We start from the raw sequence: 6,760 nt of genomic DNA on the forward strand, positions 1-6,760 counted from the left end.
AAGTTATTTTTGTTATAATTGAGAATTTTGAGAGTTTTGGTGAAGGGTTCAAACATCAATTCATGTTGTGCTTAGTTTCACAGTGAACTCACTCTAAAGCATGCATCAACTAGTCAGATGCTTTTTCTATTCTTTTACTTGGCGCAATTAGGTTATTCTGAACTTGAATCAGTTGAGTTCTCGCCTATGAAGTAAATCATCGCACCAATTAATTGGGATAGAACCAATTTTATTGGTATAGATTCTTATGACCTCCCTTTCTATGTCTTGTGATAATGATTTTTCTGGCAATACGATCAAATTACCATAACGATATTATCCATAAATCAAATTATTTTATATATTAAATTTCACATTATTAAATTTACAATAAAATATTTATAAATATATATGTCGTAGACTAGCTCAATGATAACTTTATTTTTTCCCTAGAGATATATTTTTTTCCCTAGAGATATATGAAAGCTTATAAAATTAGGAGTTGGAAGTACATTACTTACTAGTAGGACAAGGAGCATGGGCTGTTGATCTGCTTTTTCTTTATTTTTCTCTTTCTTTATATACCCTTTTTCTTTATCTTTTTGGTTGAAAAATGAGTTAACCTTTTTCCCAAGCCTCATTGTGCCTCCCTCAACCTAGCCAATGTATGACAACTAAATTCGAATTTCGAATTTAAATTTTATAAATTTAAAATTCAGGTGTGCTAGTCATTAATGGAGTTCAAAATTCAAATATAATATTTATATAATTGATTGATTTATGTATGATCACACATCCATGGAATTTGAATCTATATTGATGGCCGGTTCAATTGAATCTACATACATGTGATGGTAGTTCATCATATGTTTTATATACATATGACAAAAGGCAATATATATGTGTATATTTATAATTATGTGTCTTTATTTAACCACCAAAAAAGCAACTTCTTAATTAATTTGAATTGACATATGCTTTTTTGAGGAAGCATCGATCTAAAGGTGAGGAATGGGGTAATGGGCTGGCTGTCTTCCTTTTCCTTTTTTTTAATCATAAAATAAAACTTAATTTTACGAGTAATTAATCAAAGATGGGAAGCAATGTAATTTAATTTGTACTCAATCTAATTTGATCATTTAAAAAAAAGGAGGTTATACCAAAAAAAAAATCCACTTCGTACCCCCTCTATTTAATATTTGTATGAAAATATTTTTGTCATTGTTTAAATAGTTCAAATATATCGTTCTCTCATTAGAATAGGATTTTGATTGAATACTCAAGTTCACACAATACTGATATAATTTTGATGAAGTGAACGTCACGATTCGAGCACGTGCTCTCCTCAACTTGTGCTAACCCACCTACATGGGTTGTGGTATAATGTTGAGAGTCCTTCGTCCTTAATTAAAGGTCTCACCCCCTGGTTAAGGAGAAAATCCTGTTGAGAGCGCCACCCTGAAATAGAACCTACAGTGCGTGATTCATATTTAGTTGAAGCTAGACTTTAAACATCGAGCGGAAAAAAAAAACTTGTTCTAACCAAATTAACATTTCTTCCTCCTACACTATTTTTAATGAGGATTTTTTTTTTTAAGTTATAGGAAGGCAACAAACCCTAATGATCAATGCATGAATTGGGGTCCATTTAAATGTAGGAATCTTTTTAATTTCTTTTTAGGTGTTTAAAGAGGAGATGATTTATCAAGAAACATACCATGTGAGTGGGGTGACTTACCTTTAAATCCAAAAAGAGAAGTTTCTTTTGAGGCAGATTTCAATATATATATAGTCAAAGCCTAAAAATAAAAAACATCAGAAAGCTCCTTTAGAAAAGAACCAAACGTGCAATTATACATTAAGGTGCAGTGTGAAAAAGAACAAACACTTGTAATCATCATCATTTTGAGCATCTTAATTATTAATTACTAATAAGCTTTTCACTTGCACAAGCTCCTATTATATATAGTACAATTATTTATTTTGTACTTCTATCCAATTTATCTCAATAACATTTGATGGATCCAAAAAATAAAATTATTAAGGATATCCAAAAATAATAATATGCGTCTGTCAAAAAAAAATAATTATTATGCTATTTAGAATTTGAATGAAAAACTCCTTCATTTAGATGGACATCTGACCATACACACACCAAAGGCATAACTTTTGTTAAGAATGTCTAACTTTATATATATATATATCCGTTAAACGTAGAATTTGACACACACACACGCGCACACACTTTTGCTTTCTTTCGTGCAATCAGTATTCAGTGGTTGAGTTAAGATTTTCACCAATAAATTCAAAATATAAAAGGGTAAATACAGAAAGAATCAAAGAGGATTTAACATTTATTATATAAATGTACACAAAATATTATTTTTTTCATATATAAAAAAAATATTTTTGATTGAAAAACTCCTTATCCCTATCTGGCTTCGTTATAATTTTATATAGTACAATATGGTTGATTTATCTCTCGTTATATTATTTCATACTTCTTAAATTTTATTTATCTTCGAACATTGTCGGAATGATTGCCTGGGGACAAGATCCGCTTTAAATATTCCGTGACGATTATTATCGGAGAATTGATCTCTCATTAATTAAGTTAATTATCTCTTGGTAGGTGGATAGGGATAATATTCCTAAAGGCATTAATATTTGGTTTTTGTCGTAATATATAAATGTATTCTTTAATTTAATTTAATTATTTATTTTATTTATTTTTATTTATCATATTATATTTTTTAAAAGTTAATTTTTAAAGTTAATTTAAATTATGTTAATTTAATTTTTTTAAAAAAAGAATTAGATATTCAAAAACTATACAAAAAGTATTATAAATGACAACTTTTTGCATGATGAAAATATATATATAGTAAAATGTTGGTCAAATTTCTTATGGTTTCACTCTACAAAAAGGAAATCATGATAATTAATTGTGAACGGAGGGAGTTATACTTATGGTTCATTCATTCCATATTAACTGATTACTTTCCGTTTTATATTCAACTTAAGAAATTTTAAATATGAGGGTAGTTTTATCAATATCTCACACTATGTTAGTTTATCTTTTTGAACATTTTTATTCTTTTAACTTTAATATCTTTTAAATAAAAAAAATTAATTTATTTTGAAATAAAAAGAATATTGTAGACTTTTTAAATTTTCGGCCAAATTTTCTGTTCATTTATCATTACCATTTATAAGTTTACCCCTTGGAAACATCTACGAAACTTTACAAACAAGTCTTGACACTTCAAAAAAAAATTAATGGCAAGTTTATTATGAAAGAAAATCAATTAATATTTTCTTATTTTAGCAAGGTGATCAATTAATATCAGACAACTGTAATCAATTAATATAAGTCAGAGAGTATCTATATTATCATTTAAATTTGTATAAATTGAAACACATAAATATTGCAATGACAACAAGTTCAATAAATTTGCAGATAATTTTCACTAGAACATGAGGGTAATTATGAAGGTAGATATTGCTAATTCATTTATTAGCGATAATATAAGCCAATAATATTACATTAGTATTTAGGAAGATATGTCTCATTTCTTCTACAGCTGTCAGTAGATCCTTCATTATCCAAGAGAAACAGAATATATTTTTGGAATTGTCTATGTACCAGTTTTGCATTTGTTTTTAATTAATAATGACTGAAATAATTGGAAAAAATTATGAGACATCACCCAACAAAAACGACCCACTTATAAACTGTCAATAGAATAATGAACTTCACGTATGGTCACTCAAATTTTTGTTTGTTTCAAAAGAAAAATACTATTATTTGATTGTGTTTTTAAAAGATTCATATAACTAGACATCAAGTGGTGTGGTATCTTAGATATTGCATTTTTTTCATATTTATAAAAAAAGATTTTACGTTTAAAGTAGTACGAATGAAAAAAATTTAATAAGAAAGAATTAATGAGCTTATGTGATACGAATTTAATTTGCTGTGTTAATGAGCTCTAAATACAAAATGGTCATATATCAAAAGAAAATTGATAGATAAATACATTAAAAAAATGAGAGTAAATCTTTATCCTCCTAAATTTTTCACATAATTTTATATCCTTTAGATCATAAAACAAAGATAATGTAAAACGATGGAATTAAACCAACTATGACAACAAGTGGTGTGGTATCTTAGATATTGTGATTTTTTAAATATTTATAATAAGAGCTTTCACGTTCAAAGTTATACGAATGAAAAAGAATTTAATAAAAAGAATTTTTCCCCGAGCTTATGTGATACGAATTTAATTAGTTGTGTTAATGAGTTCTAAATACAAAATGATTATATATCAAAAAAAATTGATAAATAAATACATTAAAAAAATTGAGAGTAAATCTTTATCCTCCTAAATTTTTCACATAATTTTACATCCTTTAGATCATGAAACAAAGATAATGTAAAACGATGGAATCAAACCAACTATGTTAAATTCGGACCTAATGTGTGTACAAGATCAATGAAATAAAACTAAAACGAGTACGTATAAAAGGAACATCATCCATTAATATAGGTAAATTTTAAATGTCTGTTATTATTATCAATTTGAATTGTGGTGAGATGGTTGAGATTTCTCAATCTTTATTCAAAATTTTCGAATTCAAATCCTTTAAAATGAAAAAAAATTATATATATATTAAAAAATCATTCTCAAATAAAGCTTGTAATACACGAATCGACAAGCTAATAAGACCAACATTTTACTAGCGAGGGATTCTTCTATATTGTCTTGCTTTGGTGATCACATTGGAATAATCCAAATTTATGTCTATTTATTGCATATATTCCACAAAGAAAACGAATTAGGAAAGAGGCCATTGTGTTGCCTAATTTTTGTTTTTTTCTATTTGATTTGTAAAATATTGTAAATAGTGGCAAAGAAAAGGATACCACATATTAATTGAAACATTTTTGAAAGTATCCATATAGACAATTCCATCAAATCACTACCTAGCTTATTGTTCTTGTGAAACATACATCCCCCTCCAATTGTCTTTAATCCAAGTGTACTTCTGAGATGGATATATGTCCTTTTGATAAGGTAAGGCCTCACACCTTCTTATACCGTATAGGTTAGACTTATCAATTATCGATTTGTAAAAAGAATCATTAAAACATTTAATTTATTGATTATTGTTCATTATCATTGACTTTATCGATTTGAACGGTTAAGATTTGACAAAAAAAATTATTGAAACAAACTAAATGAACTATGAGTTGATATATTGATTACATCTTGCTTTAAAACAAACACTGAACATTGCAGAATGCAGAAATTAGATAATATAACACAATACATTTTTCTTGTCTTTGATTTTTATTTCTTAGACACAAAATTTATCGTTACATAAAGTTTTTTTTTTTTTGTACCTAATAAAACAGCAAGCACATATATTTAAACTGCTCTATTAATTCATTTGGATGAGAAAGGAATTATTAAGACAGAGACAAACATGGGGTCTCCATTTGTAAAACAAGTGGAAATTATGCTTTCACTAAAACTTGTAGGACCCTTTAAACTTCGTACTATACATCAATATTCTCAACCAATTCACTTGTACAATATAACTTTGCGATTGAATCCTTTTACGAATTCAATATATAACGAAAGTTTTAGTGCACTGAGTTATCTTCGAACTGTAATTTCGGAAGGGGGGAGAGATGTACTTATATTTAAAACCATAGAGAGTACAATTTTACAACATTCATAGCTAAGCTTGTAGTCAAACATTCTGACAATATTTGTAATTTAGACATGTATATAGGGGTTGGGTCATAGCGAAGAATAATATTCTCATCAATTCTTTTTTTTTAATCAATCGTAAATATGACACTCGAATTAATAACATTTTTACCATATCATGATCAACCAGATAATTAAATACAACTTGAGTAATTCACTAGTTATAAGCTCAAATGCATAGTATATTATGACACATATATAAATATGATCCTTAATTTAGCGTTTACTGATAATTATGACTTTAATTTTAATTTAGGTATACATAAATAGACGCTTAAACTTGTATAAAATTAAATAATAGACACATTCGTTCTACATGGCTCCTACATGACAATTTTATGTTCTACGTGGTGTCCTATGTATATTATGTCATATTGAACACATGTGTCTACTTTTTTAAATTTTATACAAATTTAAATGGTTAATTGTGCACATTCAAAATTGAAAGACATAATTATTATAAAATTACGTTAAGAATCGTGTTTACGTACATAGACTCAATATATTATATATACGTAATGAATGCATGAAAGTAGGCAAAGATTCACGCTGTCAAGTCTACTAGCTTTACCGTTTAATAATCTTTCTATACTTGTTCTCTTTATTGCCAGTAAACTCTCCTTTTTGTCTTTGAAAAAACTCAAACAACATCATACCTGTATATAAGGTCTCACAAATAGAGTCGACAAAAAGTATAGTATGTGTAAATTTTATTTTTATTTTTATGAGATATAAAGTTATTTATAACGGTCATGAATATTTTACTTAAACAAAAATTACAGTTCAGATATATATATATAAGTAAAATTTAATATTATGTCTTTAATTAATCATATACACAAGGGCGAAGCTACAACCAATGATAGTTGTGCAGGTGAACACCCTTCGCCAGAAAATTATATCGTATATATAAGTCAAATTACCGAAATTGTTAATATATACATATGTTTGACATGATTAGAGCCCTTGGCTCAGTGGGAAAGAGTAAGTCACAAGTTTGG

Source organism: Solanum pennellii, chromosome 6 (genome assembly GCF_001406875.1).
Source record: "Solanum pennellii chromosome 6, SPENNV200".
Lineage (NCBI taxonomy): Eukaryota > Viridiplantae > Streptophyta > Magnoliopsida > Solanales > Solanaceae > Solanum > Solanum pennellii.